A 12852-nucleotide genomic window follows, 5' to 3' on the forward strand; every position below is an offset into this window, starting at 1 on the left:
CTACAGTGTAGTTGTTTTGTGTGTGGTAAAGTGCACATGAATATAAGTTTTACCATTTAAACTAATTTCTGAATGTACAGTTCCGTGGCATTAAATACATTCATGGTGTTGTGTGACCACCACCACTATCCATTTCCAGAACTTTTTCATTCCCCAACTCTGTACTCGTTAAACAATAACTACTTCCTACCCTCTCAGTTCAGTTCAGTCTATCAGTCGTGTCTGACTCTTTGCGACCCCATGAATCACAGCACGCCAGGCCTCCCTGTCCATCACCAACTCCCAGAGTTCACCCAAACTCATGTCCATCGAGTCGGTGATGCCATCCAGCCATCTCATCCTCTGTCGTCCCCTTCTCGTCCTGCCCCCAATCCCTCAGAGCATCAGGGTCTTTTCCAATGAGTCAACACTTCGCATGAGGTGGCCAAAGTATTGGAGTTTCAGCTTCAGCATCAGTCCTTCCAATGAATACCCAGGACTGGTCTCCTTTAGTCTGGACTGGTTGGATCTCCTTGCAGTCCAAGGGACTCTTAAGAGACTTCTCCAGCACCACAGTTCAAAAGCATCAATTCTTTGGCACTCAGCTTTCTTCACAGTCCAACTCTCACATCCATACATGACCACAGGAAAAACCATAGCCTTGACTACATGGACCTTTGTTGGCAAAGTAATGTCTCTGCTTTTCAATATACTATCTAGGTTGGTCATAACTTTCCTTCCAAGGAGTAAGTGTCTTTTAATTTAATGGCTGCGATCACCATCTGCAGTGATTTTGGAGCCCCCAAAAATAAAGTCTGACACTGTTTCCCCATCTATTTCCCATGAAGTGATGGGACCAGATGCCATGATCTTCGTTTTCTGAATGTTGAGCTTTAAGCCAACTTTTTCACTCTGCTCTTTCACTTTCCTACCCCCTAGCCCTTGGTAAACTCTATTCTATTTTCTAAGAATTTGCCTATTCTGACTGAAACTGTCCTGGCCAGGCACCACAGTTACCATTCGCATGAGTTATTCTACAACAGGAGATCCTAATAAGGAAAATGAAACAAACAAGCCACCTCCAAACAAAAGAACTAGCGAAAGGTCAAAAGGAGACACCGGTCCATGTGTCCTCCCAGAATCCTTCTTCCTGGAATCCACCTTGGCTGAGCGACGCGCTGGCCACCAAGCAGCACCCTGAGTCAGAAGGATTGGCCAGAAACTAACCCCATCACCATAAACCCCGAGACTGCTAACCTTGAGACCCCTGAGTTCTCTTACCCTGCGGCTCTCTGCCCAGGCACTCCTCAGTAAAGTCTCTTGCTTTGTCAGCATGTGTGTCTCCTCAGACAATCCATTTCTGAGTGTTAGGCAACAGCCCACTGTCGGGCCCTAGAAGGGGACCCCTTCCTGCATCAGTTCTAGGTTCCTCATTGCTCGATTGGGCCCCTCAAGAGGGCTGTTCTCTTGCTCCCTGTGCATGCCCTGTGCATGCCTTGCTCCCTGTGCAGGCCAGCGCCTGCTTCACTTGCATTTTAAGCACAAGACTGACTTTCTGACGTACTTGCCCCCAGGACCCAGCTAGTGATTGTTCTTATTAAAGGAGCACTAAGGAGTGTGCCTGGGAGCCAAGGCTGCCACTTTATCCTGCCCACTGTCAACCCCACACGGTGAGGTGGTTGCTCCAGGACCTTGCTCAGACATGTAAGTGAAAGTTGCTCACTTTTGTGCAATTCTTAGCAACCCCATGGGCTGTATAGCCTGCCAGGCTCCTCATCCATGGAATTTTCCAGGAAAGAATACTGAAGTGGGTAGCCATTTCCTTCTCAAGGGAAGGAAATTTCCTTCCCAACCCAGGGATCAAACCCAGGTCTCCTGCATTAAGATTCTTTACTGTCTGAGCCACCAGGGAAGGCCTGCCCAGATGTGTTACGATCCCTCTGTTCATTAAACCACTGATGTCTCTGTTGCCGATCCAGGCTGTTTCTGCATTCTTAAAGCTGGGAAAGTATATTAGGCCTGCTGTGTGCACCCCGCACTCACAGGGTGGAGTCTATCTGTCCTTTCACACCCATCTTGTTGTACTTAGCATAATGTTTCTAAGATTTATGTTGTAGCACGTGTCAGCAGTTCACTCTTTTTTTATGACAATAATACCCCGTTGAATGTATATATACCACATTTTGTTTACCCATGCATTCACTGACGGACTTTTGAGTTGTTTCTACATTATGGCTATTGTGAATAGTGCTGCTGTGAACTTTAGTATGCAGGTTACCGTGGGGACAAATGTTTTCATTTCTGGACTCTACAGACAGTCTCCTCTCCAGGCTCCCAGCCTCTGGGCTTCCCCTCCAATCTTCATGAAACCTCCTAAAAGATTTTTTTTAATTTAAACATTGTATTTATTTATTTATTTTTGGCCATGCTAGGTCTTCGTTGCTGCTCAGGTTTTCTTCTGGTTGCAGCGAGTGGGGGCTACTCACTAGTTGTGGTGCTCTGGCTTCCCATTGCAGCGGCTTCTCTTGTTGCGGCTCCTGGGCTCTAGAGCACAGGCTCAGCAGTTTTGCCACTTGGGCTCAGTTGCTCCACCGCTTGTGGGATCTTCCCGGATCAGGGATCAAACCCGCGTCTCCTGCAATGGTAGGCAGATTCTTTACCCCTGAGCCACCAGGAAAGTCCCCAGAAAGAGATCTTAATTTTTCTTTGAAATGTAATGTGTATCCTACAGTGTAGCGTGTTGACTAGTGGCCCCCCCAAACTTCATGTTCATCTGGAACCTCAGAATGTACTTTGTTTAGAGCCAGGGGCTTGGCAGAGGTAACTAGTGAAGGATCTCCAGAGGAAATCACCATGAGTTGAGGGAGGAGACGGATGCATAGGAGAGAAGGCCGTAGGAAGATGGAGGCAGAGATAAGAGGGATGCAAACACAAACCGAGGGGTGCCAGCAGCCACCAGATGCGGGAGAGCTGGGAGACTCCTCCCCCAGGGCCTCTGGAAGGGTGGAAGACTCTGCAATGCCTAGAGTTAGGACTTCTGGCCTCCAGACTGCGGGAGACAAATTCCTGTTGTTTTGAGCCACGCCATTTGTGGCAATTTCGCATACAGGTAAGCCACAGACCAGGATGCACTGTGCTCCCCACCCCTTTCTTCTCCGGGTGGATGCTCTTTGCAACTTGGGGGTTTCTAGAGCTTTTTTTAGAGCACTACCTTTATTTCTTAGCAGTTGAGGCTTCATGAAAATTCAAATAAAGTATGATACTTTTTTAATCTTAAAAAAAATACTGAGAGGGGAAAAAACCCCTAAACACTGAAAATAAAAGACCAACCAATCAAAATCCCATCACTTAAAAATTACAAATGTATGTCATAAAAATATAAACATAATTTCATTAAAATACAAACATATTTTATATAAATATTTTATAAAAGACCAATCAAAATCCTATCACTTAAAAATTATAAGCATATTTCATAAAAATGTAAACATTTTATAAAACATGTTATAAAATATAAATGTATTTTATAAAAATATAAATATTTTATAAAAATGCAAACGTTCTTTATAAAAGTGTAAACATATTTTACAAAAATATAAAGTGGCACTCCCTCAGCTGGTACCCTAAACCGCGGAGCCCTAGGAGCATTGGTGGGAGCCACTCCCTGGAGAGGCCACAGAGCATGATGCCAGCTGAAGGTCAGAAGGAGACATCCATGCATGCATAGTATTGGCACAAATTCATAATATGAAAAAAATGGGATAAACCTAAATGTCCATCTACAGGATAGTACTTAAAATAATGGTGAAAAAACCTTGCATTAAAAGAGCAACTCTGTTCTCCTGGTTGTCAATGCACATGCATCAGGCAGGCTGTATTCTCTGCCAACATAGGGAAGTAGATGATACAGGGATGGTGGGCAGTGGATGGTAAGATGAGGGATGTTTTGTATGTGTCAGAGACTCCGGGCCTCCTCCTGCAGGACCTGTCCCCAGGAAGCCTCAGGCTTCCTCCTGCTAGCTCTCCCCAAGGACACAGCCCTCCCCAAGTCACTGCCCTCCCAAGACCAACTGTCACCTCCTCCAGGAAGTCTCCCAGGACTGAAGGCTCCCGGCTGGGACCTCCCAGAGTAAATGTCCGCTGCCAAACCTATTGGCTACAGGGATTCTGATCAGTAGGAGCTGGAGGCTACTGCGTGGGCAGGGACTGGACTGAGCGGCTGGACTTGCAGCTGTGTTTACGCATGAGCTCAGCCTCCTCTCCAAAGGGCTCCAAGTTATGGGGTCTTTGGCTCCATTTTCTGCAGCCTGTGGCCTACAGCCTCTCCATGCCTCCTTTACCATCTACGTGGGAAGCCCGCCCAAGTGCTGGGCGCTCCCTCTCCCCCTCATCTGCACCCATGGAGCCCTGAGTTGTCTCACAGCTGGTACCTTTAAAAGCTTTTGTTGCAGAGCAGACGAAAGAGAACAATGGAACAAACCATTGCTTCCCAGTGGCGGTAGTGGTAAAGAAACCGCCTGCCAATACAGGAGATGTAAGAGACGCAGGTTTGATTTCTGGGTTGAGAAAAGCCTCTGTAGCGGGGCACGGCAATCCACTCCAGTATTCTTGTCTGCAGAATCCCATGAACAGAGCAGCCTGGCGGGCTACCGCCCATAGGGGTCGCAAAGAGTCAGACACGACTGAACAACTACGCATGCGTGATCTCAGAACCTTGGTTTCCTGGAAGCTGCTGCTTTTCTAAGACGCCGCGGTGGTGCGGTGTGGTGCATGGGAGGGAGGAGAAAGCAAATAGCAGTACCAAGTCCATTTGTTGATCTGGCCTAGTTAGAGCTGAGAGTCGGAGAGGAGAGAGCTCGGCTTCCTTCAAAAGGTGAGGGGGTGCCAGACTGGGGACCAGAGTGGGATTGCTGCCCCACCAACATGTGGGGGTACTTTTGAACAGGCTCGGGGTGGGGGCAGTTGGGCAGGAAGTAGGGGAGAGTGGGGGAGGGAACCTAGATGCTCCTTTCTCCACACCCAGCAGTCCCTGGGGTGGCCCAGCCTACACCCCACTGTCACCTTCCAGCGGACCCCCAACCCCCAAGGTCAGCTCCAGGCAAGTGGCACTTGTCTCTTGTCTGGGCGACCCCTCCAGAAGGGTTGGGGAGGGGCCTCAGTCTCTGCGGGGGGACCCGGGGGACCTTGGGGGAGTCGGAGTGTGTGGGAAGGAAGATGACTACAGGTGTCCCCCTACAGGGGTGAACTCTGATACCTTGAGAAGATGACAGATGTGAAAAGCGGGATAATCTTCTTCGTGGTGAGAGACAAGTCCACCCTCAAAACCAGCTGGACCTGACCAGGCCCAGCCAACAGCTGCCAGCACAAGAGTAGGACCCTGGCTGTTTCCAGAACAGATTAAGTCTCCAGGGACCTGGGGGTGAGGGTGGAGGGACCGCTTCCCTTGGACTGAGACCCCAGCACATCCCCAGCGACAGACCAGGAGGTTCAGGGGACCTGAGGGAGCCCTCGGCCTCCACCCCCTGCTGGGAGCCTGGGTCTGGCTGGAGCCATGCTTGAGGAGCCAGAGTGCCCCCTCGCCCAAACCCTAAAGCCTATACCTGGCTCACCCAGAAGGGCTCCCCACAGGCAGTCCCGTCCCAGATGCCCCCCCACCCGGTGGGCACTTGTTTCCTCCCACCAGTCCAGGAGGCAGAGGGTGCCATCTCCACGAGGGTCAAGTCGCTGCCTTGAAATTACCGGATTGTTACTGCAGAGGGAGGGGCAAGGCCAGCATCTGCCTTAGAGTTTATTCTTTCTGCTCAACTGGGGGTGGAGGGGCAGGATGGGGCCATCTTTTTGAGTGTCTCTGTCTTTTCTCTGGTTCCTGCACCTTCTCCTGTCAGTCTGGGACCCCGAGCCCTACAATCCCCTCACTGTCTCCATCCTGTGAGGTCACCCTGGTGTCACTCAGGTCACCTGACCTCATTCCTCCCTTATAGGCAAAGGGTTCTCTGTCTGTGGGTTTCATGGCCATAGGGTCTGCGGTGTGGCCCGCTGCGCTAGTGGTGGTCGCTGGGATGGCCTTGTACGCCTGGAAGAAGAGCACTGAAAGACCATGCCCTCAGAAGTCCTAGGTTGACCACAGGTAGGGATCGGGGAGTGTGTGAGTAAGAGGGAGGCCTGGGTGTGGTTTGGGGGAGGCACAGGTGCGGTGGGGAGAAGGTGGTGGGACTCCCTCCATTGGCCTGGAGGCCTAGTGGCCCCACCCAACTGGCCACCTTTGTCCTCCTCCCGTGGTCAGTTCTGGGCCCTGCCTGACCCCACCCGCTTCTCTTGCAGGTAAAAATGAACAAGAACCCTAAAATGTATTGAAAGGAATCCTCTCCCAGTCCCCTGCAGACTGGAGAGTCCACCTTCCTGGGGTCAGGAATTCTTTGAAGCAACATTTTATCTTTGGGGTTTGAACAAAATCAACTTGTGGGCAAAAAAATAAATTCATTGAATGTGCCTGACTCTATTACAGAACTGGTGTCTGAATTGCAGGATTCAGGGTCCTTGGAGGCCCAGCTCTAACCTAAGGAGCCCTGAACCATCCCCACCCCAACCAGGCTCCTGACCCTTGTCCAGGGCTGCCTGGCCCGGGCCACCTCTCAGCCCATGGGGAGCCTTTTGGGGCCTCTGTGCTCTGAAGCCCTGACAAGGGAAAAGCACCCTGCTTTTCCTCTCCTGCACGCACAGTCACACACCAACACTTCTCACACCAGATAAGTGGGATTTATCACACCTGCCAGTTTTCCGATTTACTGTGGACAGCAACTGAGATTTTTATGACAACTATGCTTTGATTTATTTTACTGACGTAGAGTTGATTTGCAATGCTGTGTTAATTCCTGCTGTTGTACAGCAAAGTGATTCAGTTATACTGAATCATATATACCACATATATATATACTCTTTTTCATATTCTTTCCTGTTATGATTTATTACAGGATATTAAATATAGTTCCCTGTGCTATACAGCAGGACCTTGTTGTTTATCCAATTTATACATAATAATTTGCATCTGCTAATCCCAAACTCCCACATTTATTATTTTTTCTTTTCTTTTTCTTTTTATCTGCATGCTGGATCCTAGTTCCCGGAACAGAGATCAATCAAACCTGTGCCCCCTGCAATGGAATCATGAACTCCTAAACACCACAGGGAATTCTCTGTTTTTAAAAAAAATTTTTTTGACTGAGATTTAATTCACATGCCATAATATTCACCATTTTTTATTTAAACAAAAAAATTTGGGGCCACACAGCTTGCAGGATCTCCGTTCCGCCACCAGGGATGGAATTCCCCCTCCCACCACCACATCCCTGCAGGACTGTGAAAGCCCTGAATCCTAACCACTAGACCAACAGGGAATTCCCAGTATTCACCATTTTAGAGTGTACAGCTTTGTGGCTTTTATTAATAGTATATTTACAACCATCACCATTATCTAATCACAGAATGCTGTCATAACCACCAAAGAAACCCAGTCCCCTTTCAGCTGTCACTCCTCGTTTCCCCCCAAATCTCTCAGCCCCAGCCATTACTAGTCTACTTTCTGTGTCTATGGATTTGCCTTTTCTCTGCGTTTCACATAAATGGAACAGCAGTATTTGTCATTTACTGTCTGGCTTCTTTCATCCAGCAGTGAGGTCTCCCAGGTTCCTCCACGGTGTACAGGAATCTGTATTTGGTCCCTTATTATGGTGGCTCAGACAGTAAAGAATCTGCGCGAAATGTGGGAGACCCGGGTTCCACCCCTGGGTCGGGAAGATCCCCTGGAGAGGGAAATGGCAACCCACTCCAGTATTGTTGCCTGGAGAATTCCATAGACAGAGGAGCCCAGCAGGCTACAAGTCCATAGGGTCACAAAGAGTCGGACACCACTGAAGCGACTTAGCACAGACACAGCACATGGCCGAGTAACGCTGCATTGAGGGATAGTCAGCATTTATTTATCCACATATCGGTGGATGGACATCTGAGTCACGTCATATTTGTTTCACTGTTATAAATAATTCAAAAAGCCTGAGGCTAAATCCGGATCACCTCAGGATAGGCCAAGGAGTGAAACTGGCCACGAAACAACTATGTCAGAGGATAAACAGGAAGTCTTCTACTTATTCAGTAATGGGATGGGGGGAACAGAAGACCAGAGAAACCAAACAGCCCTTCTGTGTACATGACCTCTGTGCATGTCCCAGGATGGGTCCCATGGGGGTCCCATGCTGTCCCATGGAGAGCAGACCCATGTTTCCCACCCGTGGACACTGCAGCTGATGCTCCTGGTGGCAAGGAAGGGGCGCGTGGGGGTGCCGTCTGAGCCAGCCAACCTCGGAGGCCCATCCAGGTCCTTTGAGGCCCGGGCACCGGCTCTAACTTGTCTTCTGCAGGGGTTGGGGGAGGGTGGTGATTCATCCAGGAAGGATCTCTGACAACCTGTCAGATGGCTGGCTATCTGAAGAATACAGGCGATATCCTTCACTCCAAAGTCCTCCGACATAAAGCTCAATACTAATTGGAGGCCCCTCTTCCGTCTCCTTCCTCTCTTTCTTTCTTTCTTTCCTCCCTCCCTTCTTTCTTTCTTCCTTTCACAACACTTATTTTTTACAAAAGCAATGTCCTTGAAGTACAGTTGACACAGAATAAAATTTTCCCTTTGGAAATATACATTAGTCACTATTAGACACGTATTTGTTGAATAAATAAATCCCAGGGGACTTCCCTGGTGGTCCAGTGGTTAAGATTCCCAGCTTCCACTGCAGGGAGCATGGACTTGATCTGTGGTCAGGGAATTAAGATCCCACATGCTGAATAAAACTATTTGATAGGGGCAATGAGAAATTCAATTTTCAATCGATTAAAATTATAGACAGGTCCTTAAGCATTATCAGGGTTTGGAAACAATTTGGCAATATATTTTAAAAATAAATAAATTCCAAAACATGAGAGAATTGAGCGGAAAGGGAGAAATTATCAAACCATTAGAAACAAGTCAAAGCAAATGCTATGAATTGAATTGTGTCCCCACTCCCCACACGAAGAAGTTCAAGTCCTAATCCCCAGTGCTTGTGAATGTGACCTCGTTTAGAAATAAGGAGTTTGCCATTAAGTCCTTAAGATGATCGTGTTAAGATGAAGTTGCTAGGGTGGACCCAATTCAAATGACAGGTGTCCTTATGAAGAGGGGAGATATGGACACAGAAAGGCACACAGGAGGATGCTCTGTGACGGTGACAGCAGAGATCGGGGTGACGCGTCTAGAAGCCAAGGAGGGAGGCCTGGAACAGACTCTCCCTCCCAGCCCTGAGATGGTCGATGGTACCACCCGCTCAAAGGACTCGAGTTTGAGCATACTCGGGGAGACAGTGAAGGACGGGGAGCCTGCTGTGCTGCAGTCCACGGGGTCGCAAAGAGTCGGACACGACTGAGCAACTGAACAACTCAGCCCTCAGAAGGAACCCACCCTGTCCACACCTTGACCTCAAATTTCTGGCTTCCAGAACTATCAGATGAGAAGTTTCTGTTGTTTCAGCCACTCCATTTGTGATCCTTTGTTCCGTACCACTGACACACCAATACTAATATGGGAAGAACTTGCTTAGGATTATTTTATTTATTTTTAAAAAATTTTATTTATTGATCTATTTTTGGTTATGCTGGGTCTTCGTTGTTGCATCCAGGCTTTCTCTAGTTGGGATGCGAGGGGTCCACTTTTCATTGCGGTGCGAGGGCTTCTCATTGTGGTAGCTTCTCTTGTTGTGGAGCACAGGTTCTAGGCACATGGGCTTCGGTAGTTGCAGCATGTAGGCTCTAGGGTGCTCGGGCTTCGGTAATTGTGGTACACGGGCTTTAGTTGCGCAGGGCATGTGGAATCTTCCTGGACAAGGGGTCAAACCCATGTCTCTTGCATTGGCAGGCGGTTCTTAGCCACTATACCACCGGGGAAGGCCAGGATGATTTTTTAAAAATCAAGAAACCCAAATTGGAAAAGACCATTAGATTTAGCTGAATATGGAATTCCCTGGTGGTGCAGTAGTTGTCCTGCTTGTACTATCAAGGGCCCTGGTTTGATTCCTGATTGGGGACCAAGATCTTACAAGTGGGTAGGCGTGGCCAATAAATAAATAAATATTCAGATGTGTAGATGCATACACCAATTTTCCCAACCACCTCCCCCACCAGATGCAAATGATAATGTTTCCATCAAATGTGGAATGCTAGGGTTAACTGAATTCAGTAAGGTTTCTTAAATCATTAAGGAAAAGATGAACAAGTTCATAGAAAAATGAATAGCGCAGCAGGTCTCAAAGTGTATTCTGGTGGCCTCTAGGGGTTCCCAAAGCCCTTTCAGGAGGCCCATGAATATTTGATAGTATTAATAATACTGAGGCAATTGTGGCCTTTTTCACTGTGATGAGTTTGCACCAATGATGCGAAGCAATGATGGTTCTTAGTGTGAATCAAGGCAGTGACACCAAACTGGCAGAATTTGTTGCCAATAATAAAGTTCTAAGGCTTTTGGCAAAAAGTACAATTTTGGAGATTGTATCTGCCACCTTTAGCTTTACAACTTCCCAATATTGCCAGAGAGTTGCAATATTCATGAATGTTATACTTTTTTTTTCACATTGTATAATAAGATGTGTCAACGGTCGCAAGATCTACTCAGTGAACAAATATGTTTGGAAAGACCAACACGTGATTTACAACATCACATGTGAATAAAAGATCTTTTTAAAGCGCAAGATAGATCCGTGGGTTCTCATGTAATAGAACACAAAAAGCACACAGGTATCATCTGAGATTCCACGTTGCAGCTAACCTTCAAAAAACCACCACATTCCGAGTGTCGGTGTAGTATCAAAGAAGAATAGCCACAATTATCTGAAAAGGCTCTAAAAAGACTACTTTCTTTTCCAAGTTTTTTTTTTAATCTGAGGCTAAATTTTCTTCATGCACTTCAATCAAATCAATGTATTCTTATAGAGTGAAGGCAGACACAGATATGAGAAGCCAGCTGTCTTTTCTCAAATGTGATATTAAACAGATTGTTTTTTGGGCCATGCCACAAATCATGTGGGGTCTTATTTCCCCAACCAAGGGTAGAACCGATGCCCCCTGCAGTGGGAGTCCTGAATCTTAACCACTTGACTACTAGGGAAGTCCCCAAATAGATTTTTTTTTAATGTAGCACACTGCCATTCTTCTCACTCATTTTTGGTTTGAAGAAATAGTCAGTGAATTTATCATTGTTATTTTATATTTTCAGATTAACTTTGATATTGGAAATATTGCTAGATGAAACCTATAAAAACAAAAGCTCTTTGAGCTGCTCAATAATTTAAAGAGCTGTGGTCATGTATGGATGTGAGAGTTGGACTGTGAAGAAGGCTGAGCGCCGAAGAATTGATGCTTTTGAACTGTGGTGTTGGAGAAGACTCTTGAGAGTCCCTTGGACTGCAAGGAGATCCAACCAGTCCATTCTGAAGGAGATCAGCCCTGGGATTTCTTTGGAAGGAATGATGCTCAAGCTGAAACTCCAATACTTTGGCCACCTCATGCGAAGAGTTGACTCATTGGAAAAGACTCTGATGCTGGGAGGGATTGGGGGCAGGAGGAAAAGGGGACGACAGAGGATGAGATGGCTGGATGGCATCACCGACTCGATGGACGTGAGTCTGAGTGAACTCCAGGAGTTGGTGATGGACAGGGAGGCCTGGAGTGCTGCGATTCATGGGGTTGCAAAGAGTCGGACATGACTGAGTGACTGAACTGAACTGAACTGAACTGAATCACTCTTTAAAAGGATTCTGAGACCAAAATTTCTGAGAACCACAGGACTAAGAAATATAAACGTTGGAACCTATGGCCCACAGCATGCTACTCTGTGAATTCTCACAATATCTTCCTGAGGTAGGTGGTCTTATTATATCCATTTACTAGATGAGAAAACTGAGACACAGAAAGGGGAAGCAATTGATTGTCACACAGCTAGCTACCGCCAGAGCTGGGATTTGAATCCAGGCATCTGACTCCAAGCTTGTGCATTTCCTTAGGGACAATCTGGCAATAAGTTCTAAAAGCCCTTAAAGATATTTGCCTTCTTTAACTCTTTCATTTTGAAATTTTATGAAAGGGGATAATCAGAGATAATCAAATTTGTATACAAAGATATTTATAACATAATAAAATTAGAAACAACCAGTAGTCAGTGGATTCAGTTCAGTCCAGTTCAGTTGCTCAGTCGTGTCCGACTCTGCCACCCCATGAACCGCAGCACGCCAGGCCTCCCTGTCCATCACCAACTCCCGGAGTCCACCCAAACCCATGTCCATCGAGTCAATGATGCCATCCAGCCATCTCATCCTCTGTCGTCCCCTTCTCCTCCTGCCCTCAATCTTTCCCAGAATCAGGGTCTTTTTCAAATGAGTCAGCTCTTTGCATCAGGTGGCCAAAGTATTGGAGTTTCAGCTTCAGCATCAGTCCTTCCAATGAATACCCAGGACTGATCTCCTTTAGGATGGACTGGTTGGATCTCCTTGCAGTCCAAGGGACTCTCAGGAGTCTTCTCCAACACCACAGTTCAAAAGCATCAGTTCTTCGGCACTTAGCTTTCTTCACAGTCCAACTCTCACACTCATACATGACCACTGGAAAAACTGTAGCCTTGACTAGACGGACCTTTGTTGGCAAAGTAATGTCTCTGCTTTTTAATATGCTGTCTAGGTTGATCATAACTTTCCTTCCAAGGAGTAAGCATCTTTTAATTTCATTGCTGCAATCACCATCTGCAGTGATTTTGGAGCCCAGAAAAATAAAGTCAGCCACTGTTTCCACTGTTTCCCTGTC

General features: G+C 47.0%; 1 long non-coding RNA gene across 1 annotated transcript; it reads left to right on the forward strand.

Moving 5' to 3' along the window:
- The first annotated feature begins 3073 nt into the window (after positions 1 to 3073).
- Positions 3074 to 6468, forward strand: LOC129637892 (uncharacterized). The gene is made up of 5 exons (XR_008707625.1): positions 3074 to 3088; positions 4598 to 4852; positions 5218 to 5278; positions 5961 to 6106; positions 6301 to 6468. It is a non-coding gene; the product is annotated as an uncharacterized LOC129637892 (long non-coding RNA).
- Positions 6469 to 12852: the final 6384 nt, after the last annotated feature.

Source organism: Bubalus kerabau, chromosome 23 (genome assembly GCF_029407905.1).
Source record: "Bubalus kerabau isolate K-KA32 ecotype Philippines breed swamp buffalo chromosome 23, PCC_UOA_SB_1v2, whole genome shotgun sequence".
NCBI classification, from domain to species: Eukaryota; Metazoa; Chordata; class Mammalia; order Artiodactyla; family Bovidae; genus Bubalus; species Bubalus kerabau.